An 11381-nucleotide genomic window follows, 5' to 3' on the forward strand; every position below is an offset into this window, starting at 1 on the left:
CTCGAGTAACCACCAGCCCCAAGCCATCCAATGAATCCGTTGATTCCATGAAACCACTAGAAATATTATGGCCTACAAATGTTGAATATTTTCTCTTTTTTCTAGCTTCTTTTTAATTTGAAACGAGTGGTCTTGTACAACATACCATGTAGGACAAAGAGAACGTGAGTATCCAATAGATCCACACACAATTTTCTTCCTTTTGCTTTCTATTTTGTGTTGATTGGGATTTCCTTTATAATGATACTGATTTATAGTGCAGTAATGCTCAGTGCCCAGCCTGGTACTAATATCTGAGCAGCTGCATAAGTTAAAAAAAGCCTACCTTCTATCTTGAGTTTTATAATGGCCCGTAGGGGCCTATTTATGTAGGTTTTGTATCGCGCTTGAACCACGCAAGGGTGTTGCAAAACCTAAGAAGGATTTGTCAAGCCATGCAAGGCCACCTTGCGTAGCCCTGAGTGACTTTATAAACTCAAGGTAACACAAAGCAGCAAAAATTACTGCATTGCATAACTCTGCCCTCGGAAGGCGTTCCAAGGGTGGAGCGTGGGTGTTCCCACGCATTCACATATGGATTTTAAAACATACCCAGGTTTACCAATACTGGTAGATTAGAGAATGCATCAGAATGCTGCACCTTCCCAGGTGAGGCTTTACAAGAAGGAATTTCTGTATTTCTCCTCGTTACTTCCTCTTTCTATGTGTGCTGCATTCTGCACCACACATAAAAAGAGGAAAATGCCTAAGGGGATTGTTTTTGCGTAGGAAGTTGTCCATTCTGCACAAAAAGAATATTGCTTACAAATTGGGCACCCTTGCACCGCAAGGGTGCCTGCGTCGGTGCTAGGAAGTACATTATATGCCAGTGCTTAGAAATGACAGGAATGCAACTTATATTGTTAAGTACTGGGCCTTGCCTATCACGCTGCGCATCAAGGTGACATGCTGTGGTGAGCTGCATGAAATCTTAGTAAATATGCCCCTCAAGAAGACCAAGAAAAAGGGCCTAAAGTGCGTGCCTGTCCCTCCAAGCATTCCTATATTGTGAGATAAGTATATAAACACATTCCTTTCCTTCAAGCTGGTGGCAAATACATTTGTAACCCCTTGGGGCGGCCGCAATTCTGTGACTGCGCGGCACATTCCCATCGCGGGTGCGGTCATGACGGCCAGGAGCCATCATCAGCACACGAGCACTGTCTGCCATGACGGCTCCCGGCCTTAATCAGCATGGAAGGGGTTAAATACTTGCACTGTATATCTTTCTTTGAACTATACTGTAGTAAGAACCAGAAAAAACTGTTGGATGTGTCATGATAGATGCACTGTTTTTTGACACATTAAATAAAGGTTGCATACTAGTTGTTCAGGAATTGAATTTTGCACACCGGATTCTTGATACCTGTATGTGGTGTCTTCAAACATGTATCTCCATAGCTGTGGCCAAAGTGAAATGCTGAAGTATCCCAAATGTATTAACTCCATGCTGGGCAAACCTCGAGAGTAATCCACGATGTATCAGCCTGTGCCTGTTACTAGGATTCCCTACTTAAGAAGATGTGGGCAACTTTCTGTGATGTATCTATGCCTTATGGTCAGAATCCCTTTCCCTGATTTCTATACCTTAACGGTTCCTGTATATAAAACTGGTGCATGCTGCAATTGTGTTGCCATGGAAGTATTACTTTAATTTTTGAGAATTTACAGGGGCCAGTTCCAGCACTATATAAAAATATTTTGAGACATTGTCTCTCATTCACTTGTTGTTTTCAAGACAACCTGTCACAGTAAGGCCTCATCATGAGTAGAAACCAGATGTAAGTTTTAACAGTTGTGCAGTCTTCCCATCTCAGCTGTGAACTGCTTTTCAAAGTTTCCCAGTAATGCATTGATTTCTGCCAGGAGAGAACCAGTAAAATCATGGTCAGCATCTCAATTAAAAATGACATATCTGTGCATTGCCTGCTTACATGGCTGGATGATGAATATGGAAAAGATGTCACCTGTGAAAAATATCCCTCATTTTGCTCCTAAGTACGTAAAATAAAGACCATGCAGCCCACCCCGCAGTTTGCGAAATTACATGAAATTGTCTCAGTCCCAGCGATCTTACAAATCACCAGTACTCAGTAGAGGCTGATAGTTTGTCCCTGTCAAAAGTATTTTACCTTTCTACCTTCAAACATTTCTGGAAGTAAAATAACTTAATTAAAACAAGGATGCTGGCTGTTTCTGGAATGGTTTCTACTAGGTCTGATGCATTTGTTGAGTGACCATTCTTTAGCCTTGAAATGATCAGTAGAGGCTCGCACAGGCAGGGATGGGTGGGTGGTGGTGGTGGAAGTCGATAGACCACAGGTTAAATAATATTAAACAAACAAAACCCATTCCTTTGTGCTCGCCGCATCGCCGACTCGGGGATGCAGCAAGCGCAAAGTAAGTAGTTGTTCTTACGTATTATTGCTTATCCTGTCATCTGTCGACTTCCACCACCCCCACCCCACCCCACTCCACTGCTCTTACCTGTGCGAGCCGCTACTGGAATAGGTAACAAACCTGCACCAAGATAGAAAACTGCTAAGATAAAGCAACAAAGATTGTGATGTTTTCTCTAGGTTTGGAGCCTTGTTTTAATCTCTACTTTTAATAAATGTCCAAAAATGTTGATTCCTTGATCTACAAACGTCCCCATGTTTTCAAAGCAGGTTTGTTGAACTCCAGTTAATTAACTTCAATTAAATGTGTACTCTCCACAACATCCTGGCCCGCTCTGCTGAGCTTTGGATTTGGATTGTGGTAACAAATACGTCCAGTACCCACCACAACGCCAGGAGGAGACTGCAGTTGGGAGGTATTCAAACTACCTTCTTGGGCGACATGGATTTCTGTGCCGGCCCCTGCGATGGATTTCTGCCGGAAGGGTTGCAGCGGTTACAGGGGGGAACTGAGGAGGCACCGGACTAGTGGACTGTTCCACTTCCTACATTACTTTTGATGCTGTGCCTGTCCTCGATTCCTGCTTCTCATGTGTCACCCCGCTAAGCATCTCCGGTTCTGAAGGCACCATATTGCGGCATTCTGGAAAATGCAGTCTGTCTATGAGGGATTACACAGGAGAGCTCAATTACAACAGGGGGCGGAGCAAGGTGTCTACATCTACAGCGAGGCAGGACTGCCTACGCCGCAGCAGAGGAAGCACACTGAGAGGGGCGCTGACGAAGACTGACACGCCAAAATGCATTCGCCTGGGACTTTCCTTCATTAAAGTGCTTCCTTATCTTCCCCTTTGGGTCACTGCTCTTTCTTTGTGGAGGAGGTTGTGTTCATATTTTATGCGCCAAGCCAGGGCGCATTTCAGTGTACCCCCGTCACACAAGTGGTCTGGACGTCCTGGCCCGCTCTGCCGAGCATTGGATTTGGATGGGGTAACTAATACGTTCAGTACCCACCACAACACCAGGAGGAGACTGCGGTTGGGAGGTATTCCAACCTCCTTCTTGGGCGACATGGATTTCTGTGCCGGCCCCCGCGATGGATTTCTGGCGGAAGGGTTGCGGCGGTTACAGGGGGGAATTGAGGAGGCACCGGACTGATGGACTGGTCCACCTCCTACATTACTTCTGATGCTGTGCCTGTCCTCGATTCCTGCTTCTCATGAGTCACCCCGCTAAGCATCTCCAGTTCTGAATGCACCATATTGCGGCATTCTGGGGCATGCAGTCCGTCTACGAGGGATTACACAGGAGAGCTCAATTACAACAGGGGGCGGAGCAAGGTGTCTACATCTACAGCGAGGCAGGACTGCCTACGCCGCAGCAGAGGAAGCACACTGAGAGGGGCGCTGACGAAGACTGACACGCCAAAATGCATTCGCCTGAGACTTTCCTTCATTAAAGTGCTTCCTTATCTTCCCCTCTGGGTCACTGCTCTTTTTTGTGGAAGAGGTTGTGTTCATATGTTATGCGCCAAGCCAGGGCGCATTTCAGTGTACCCCCATCGCACAAGTGGTCTGGACGTCCTGGCCCTCTCTGCCGAGCATTGGATTTGGATTGTGGTAACAAATACATCCAATACCCACCACAACGCCAGGAGGAGACTGCGGTTGGGAGGTATTCAAACCACCTTCTTGGGCGACATGGATTTCAGCGCCGGCCCCCGCGATGGATTTCCGCTGGAAGGGTTGCGGCGGTTACAGGGGGGAACTGAGGAGGCACCGGACTGTTGGACTGTTCCACTTCCTACATTACTTTTGATGCTGTGCCTGTCCTCGATTCCTGCTTCTCATGTGTCACCCCGCTAAGCATCTCCGGTTCTGAAGGAACCATATTGCGGCATTCTGGAACATGCAGTCCGTCTATGAGGGATTACACAGGAGAGCTCAATTACAACAGGGGGCGAAGCAAGGTGTCTACATCTACACCGGGGCAGGACTGCCTACGCCGCAGCAGAGGAAGCACACTGAGAGGGGCGCTGATGAAGACTGACACGCCAAAATGCATTCGCCTGGGACTTTCCTTCATTAAAGTGCTTCCTTATCTTCCCCTTTGGGTCACTGCTCTTTCTTTGTGGAGGAGGTTGTGTTCATATTTTATGCGCCAAGTCAGGGCGCATTTCAGTGTACCCCCGTCACACAAGTGGTCTGGACGTCCTGGCCCGCTCTGCCGAGCATTGGATTTGGATGGGGTAACTAATACGTTCAGTACCCACCACAACGCCAGGAGGAGACTGCGGTTGGGAGGTATTCCAACCTCCTTCTTGGGCGACATGGATTTCTGTGCCGGCCCCCGCGATGGATTTCTGGCGGAAGGGTTGCGGCGGTTACAGGGGGGAATTGAGGAGGCACCGGGCTGATGGACTGGTCCACCTCCTACATTACTTCTGATGCTGTGCCTGTCCTCGATTCCTGCTTCTCATGAGTCACCCCGCTAAGCATCTCCAGTTCTGAATGCACCATATTGCGGCATTCTGGGACATGCAGTCCGTCTACGAGGGATTGCACAGGAGATCTCAATTACAACAGGGGGCGGAGCAAGGTGTCTACATCTACAGCGAGGCAGGACTGCCTACGCCGCAGCAGAGGAAGCACACTGAGAGGGGGGCTGACGAAGGCTGACACGCCGAAATGGATTCACCTGGGACTTTCCTTCATTAAAGTGCTTCCTTATCTTCCCCTTTGGGTCACTTCTCTTTCCTTGTGGAGAAGGTTGTGTTTATATATTCATATATATATATATATATATATATTTATGTGTGTTGCTGAGTATTTTTTTGTTTATTTTCACTTGTTTTTGCATAAAAAAGGTTATACCATTCTAAAGGTTACCTTTCCTAAATATTAATTAAAAATACAACTTCACCGTTGTATTGTGCTTTTAATAAATATTAAAAATAGTGGTTGAGGTATATTTTCTAGCAGAATGAAAATTTTACTCTGTGCTCTTGTTTTCCTTATAGGACAGCCAGAACCTTCTATAATGAAAATAGCTTTTTGGACCTTGTCGGTATAAGAACTTGGTAACAATACATCTCTAAAGCCCCCACTTTTGTATACCATGCATCCTATCTAATCAGCCACAACACCTGCCTATGGTGACTTATTATTCTTTAGTTTTTTTTTTCTATTCCATCAGATCAATAATTCATCAGTAATAAAAAACAGTCATAAAATACAGTTTTTTACATAACAAATTTCAAGATACATCCATTCAAGAATTTAATTACATTATAGTTGATTGAGAATCTTCTCTCTGGTGTACCATGCTTTGTCCAAAAACTAGGAAACTGCAAGTACTATCTGTGGGCTTGTGTCTGATTTAAATATACTATGGACTCTTTCACATTGTTCAAACTACAGCAGCATACAAAGTGGTGTAATCCACTTGCCATTTCGTTTAAAATATCCTCTACAAAAAACACACATGCTCCTCACTCATGCTCCCTGGGTTCCACAAGAGACAAGCTGATTCTTCACAATTGGGTTCGGCCATTTTCCAATAAAAGCGGCTAGGGGTGAAGAACCCAATCTACATTTGATGTAAAGTCCTCTTGTGATAGACTTGTAACATATCCAAGAAATAATCGAATTTTAATTCACAATTAAGTTCTAGTAAATTATTGGTTAGACTACCAGCGATCACGTTTGGCCACAAGCCAAAACTAGCTTGCCAATATCTAGTTTTGACTATCTGTTAGGCATTTGTGGGTATCATTGTCTGGTAGTTCTAATAATCCATAAACTCCAATGCTTCCATTCAAGATCGTAGATTAGAAAGCCAAAACAACTCTGAGGCATTGAGTGTATAAATTACATCTAGCAGAGCCTCTCTATAAGGGTTTAATTCCTTGCTCACCAGATAAACATCCAAGAAAGCAATAGCTTTAAGTACATATTGTGTGAAATTGGGTCGAGTGACTCCATAGCAGAATCGTAAGGACACTCTGGGGAACCTTCAAAAGCGATTCTATAAGTACATTTTACCTTATATGTAGCATCTCAGATTTGCAATGATCCCAGAATTCAGCCCTGTAGAAGGCTGCACTCACTACTGTTGCCCTATATGTTTCTAATAATAGGGATTTCTTGTAGGCGATAAACTACTTTGCAGTTTTAAAAAGAGTAGTCATTCTATATTCAATAATTAGTTAGCTTTTGTGAATTTGAGGTAGTCAGTTACTGGATTCCGACAAGCTCATACACAAGTAGTTGAACTTGTGACTCTCTCAAGAGTAGTAATATTTAACAAACTAATTGTGAGGATTAACTACCATACATTGAAACTTAGTAAAGTTAATTTCCAGTCCATAGATGGAGCAAAATAGGCTCTCATGTTTAACCCAAATCCCTATGAGGGTTTTAGACAGCAACAAAGTGTTGTCTGAAAATAAAAGGGTAAGCTTTTTTTGACTAGATGTACTTGGGAAATGAGTAATGCAATCTAACAAAAAGGGGTTACCGTCATTTATATACGACAAGAATGTGCCGTTGCCTAACCCTTTTTCAGATGGGAATTTTCTCAGTTAGTTCACTATTTGTACTCCAGCGTTCCTGTGCAACGTTTTCTAAGTGTGGCCAAATTAATATTGACAACAGACAAGGGGAGCTATCTTTTCCAGTATTCCTCCTTAGGATTTTTCTGCGTGACAAGGTCCAAATCAATGAAGGCTACATAGAGATGTCCAGAAGAGAAGTCAAAAATCTTCCATCTAAGCATAAGAAAACAGAGGACTTGGTTGATGGTGCTGACTGCTTGCAAATGGGAAAGTATTTCGTTGTAATATGTTATTTTATGTGTATTTGTAAAGCGCTCTATCATCTCAAGGGTATCCTGGCACTGAGCAGTTGTGTGTGCCTAGCCCTGCTCATGGTAGGTTGATAAATTGAAAAGCCAGGTCTTCAGTTTCTTGTGGAATTCAAGAAGAGAGAAGGAAGCTTGAATGTGGGGTGGGAGGCTGCTGCATGATTTAAGAGCGATGTGAGAAAACATGCGTCCTCCTGGCCTGGATTTGTATATGTGTGGGATTTGTGCAAGCAGGAGCTCTGCACAGTCGAGGTTTCTGAGTGGCTGCGGGAAGGAAATTTGACTGTTCAGGTAAGTAGAGCCTAAGTTGTTTAGTGCCTTTAAGAGTGTGTTTGTGTATCAAGAGCCAGTAGAACACCCTGAAGTGTGGTGTGATTTGAGTTCTGTGTGGGAGGTTGAGGATGAGTCTGGCTGCAGATTTCTGGATGGTTTGCAGTTATCAAGTGAGTTGCTTGGAGATCCACGCATAGAAGGTGTTCCCAGTGTCCAACTTGCTGGTGACTACAGCATGAGTGACAGTTTTTCAGGTATGGTTTGGTTTCCATTTGATAAACATCTTCAGCATCTTCAGGGTGTGAAAGCAGGATGAGTTGACTTGAGGGAACATGTTCAGTTTGCTGTCAATGACAATTTGGCGGTTCTTGGTGTGGGTGTTGGTCCGAGTTGGCCGGCCCCCAGTGGAAATTCCATTGTGAGATATTCTTGACAAATATCACTACTTCTGTTTTCAGCTATCCACTGGTTTAACTTGTCCAACACCTGGCTGCATAATATCTCCTGTAAGTTATTAAATATGTCTATTGATCGACAGGTCCCTGGGCAGGTCTAGGAGCCCTTTTTAGGGTTCGGTGTCTTTCTGGCCCATTAGACTTTTCAGACTTAGGGTAGTTTTCCCCAAGACGTTTTGCCTTCTCCCCTCCTGTTTTGCTGAATTCATTTGGCCTTAAGATTCTGTGCACTTAACCACTACTGACCAGTGCTAAAGTGCTGGTGCTCACTCCTTAAAACATGATAAAATACACCTGATTGGCATATTTAATTTACTTTTAAATCCTTGGTATAGTGGTATACCATATACCCACATGGATTTGGCTGGCAACCAGTAAAAATCTTCACGGCAACTTCGTCCAACAGCTCCTCAACTACAACGCCTACTCCTTGGACACCACCAGCAGCCTTGCCCTGCTAAACTTCACCTTTTCAGACATGTTTCTTCAAAATTACTTGTAAGTCTGAAGGTAAGCAGAGACAGGATTCAAACCGCGGACATTGCCCTTTTGTTGCATGAGTAGATGTCTGAGGTTGGCGCTTTGCTCTTTTAGGCACTATTTTTCAATTTAAGCTTAAAAATCATAACTCTGGTTCTACTAAATGAATTTTTGACCCTGTACGTGTCCTGCATGCCATTGCAGTTGGCCTGAACTTATGACTTTCACTTGGTCATGCATGACCAGATAACTATGAGTGCCGCTTTTAGGCAGAAAGCATACCTTAAAATGTTATAATTGCATATCTCTTGTTCTACTGATTGGATTTTTAATCTTTTTTGGGTGTCAAATAATTTATCAAAAATTACTTTATTCCTTTTAACTGGTATGGGAATTTTCTTAGGCTGTGTATTCACTTTATTTCTGTTTAAGAACGGTATAAATACTTTAAACATTGCCTTTAAGTTAAGCCTGATATATTTTGCTCCAAGCTACAGAGGATTAAGCACAGGTTAATTAAGTGACTTTTGTGGATCAACCTGACAAGGACTGTGGATGTTGCTTGAGTGAAGTTTCACCCCCCTCGAACAACAACCCATTATCTCACCTGGCCTCACACCAACAAATGGGGAATTATATTCTTGATGCTGTCATGTTAGATAATTTGTTGATATAAACACCCTAGATGGGGGGCTCTCAATGAAATAAGTTCTAGTGAATTTTATTTAGCCTAGGAGCCCTGTCTACTTTCTAGGCTTTTTATAGCATTCAACGAATTTTTAAGGCAAATTAAACTAGTAAAATAGTATTCCATTTGGGTACATTTAAGACAACTTTAGAAGGAAGTGTGCAGGAAGAGGCTGGACATTTAGTGGGAGTGGCATTGAATAAGTTGGTAAAATGGGAAACTCATTCACACAGTTGAATATGAACGTAATGGCCTGTTCCACATGTGCAATAATATGGAAGAGGGTCATTTGACATACAGATTTTTTGCCGTTCATCCCACAACTTGGACTTCCAAAATTTATTAGACAACCTTTGTGTCCTATTGTAATTACATTATTGCCTTATTATCTATGTTAGCTGGAACATATAAGGATAGGACAGGAACACGCACTTCCTAAATTTGATGTGTAATAGCCGATGAAGAAATAATATCAATCTACTTTACATTTGTGCTATGATTTGCAACTGTGATTAAATCAGCGTGTTGGTGCACTCCTGCTCCCAGATGCGTAATCATATCCTTTTTTAATGTTTTGCGAGTCATGCTCTTTCTGTGTCCTTGGCTGTACAACCACATCCACCAATGTGTGCCAAATGTAGAGGTCTAACAATATATAGACAGCATGATCCTTCTTAGGCCCCACTTAAAAGTGCGTTGCGCTGTGAGTTTGCTTGACATTTGCAAGCAAGAACACCATATAACAGTGACAGTGATACAATTAGAAGTCCTGCTCTTGACTGACTATACATTGCAAGTTAAGATAGGGGAGGAACTCCCCAATAGTTACCTTCATCTGTAGTAAGCCCAGAAACTGACCTGATATGTTCAGAAGAGGTGTTTACATCCCCTGCGATGATTATATAACAATCCTTGTCGAGTGATAGCAAAATAGTGGCCAATTTGAGTACAGTAATGCTCTTAGTCCCAGAGGGTGTGCCTCTAAGATAAATATTAACTAAGGTGATGGAATTACCATTTACTATACTAATAACCAATTGAGGTATCCTGTAAGCATGTAATAATATGACATGATAAAACTAAGGGATGCTCTTACCCAGGTAATCAGGCCTCCTGACGGCCCTTCTATTTTGGGACAAGGGCCTTGATGATAAAGTTCTAAATCCCATGTTGTGGAGGGGTAAAACGCTCAATAAAAGTACTGTACCCATAATTCAGTATTTTAATCCTAATGCCTGCTAGGCAACACCATACTGAATGACAGAGGTAAAAATTCGATGTACAATATTGTCAGCAGTGGAAGAATGAGGCATCATCATTTCAGGCTCTGACACTTGAGAGTTAAATGCGGCCATGTTATCTTCCTCTGTTAAGCTATAATTATCTATTCTGGCAGGTAAATGGGGATTAACCAATGTGTCTCTGCTTGAATATTTAGAGTGAAGTTCATATGTTTGTTGTTGTTAACGTTGAGGTCAATGGGCCTTCTGAGGTTCCGTGACAATTGTAAGTGGTGTTTTCGACTCGCACAAATATGGTCGAGTCTGGTATCTACGAACCGCAAATGACGAGTTTAGTAAGTGTGCGCAGTTTCGCTGTGCTAACTTAAACCGTTCGTTTGTTATGTGGGTTTTTCATCTGTACCCACGGGTTCCATCTTAGATACGGCATCCATTTTGTCTCTTGCCCTCAAGTAGCCAGCGAACGGACGCTGTCCGCTTCGCGACCCTGGGACTCCCAAGATATTTGCGGAAGACACATGTTCTTTGTAAGTGTCTTTATGACGAGGGGGTTGCTGCTGTAAGGCAGGTGGCGCCGCTCGAGGCTCATCTTGCCGCACGGGCTTATTGTCTCAGCCGTGCATCTCATTAGGCGCGTCCCTTTGATGCCTGTATCTCGAGTTCCTCGATACCTCCCCCTTTTACACCCTTTCCGATCTCCCCACTGTCTCCGTCTTCCTCTGCACCTGTCTTCGTTCCTATTCTCGATCTATTTTACTGCTGATTGGAATTTGCTAATGGTGGGAAGATGGTTTTTACAGTTGGGAACCGCCAAATGTTTCCGCACTTATGTTCCGGACCTCATGTATTTCAAAGTGACCAAGGCGACCCCTCTGGGGGCTAATTGTGGGAACCGGGTTGTAAACTTTTGTGTGCAATGTTATCCTATGGGTAAAAACTGTAT

This window comes from Lissotriton vulgaris, chromosome 1_1 (assembly GCF_964263255.1).
Source record: "Lissotriton vulgaris chromosome 1_1, aLisVul1.2, whole genome shotgun sequence".
Classification (NCBI taxonomy): domain Eukaryota; kingdom Metazoa; phylum Chordata; class Amphibia; order Caudata; family Salamandridae; genus Lissotriton; species Lissotriton vulgaris.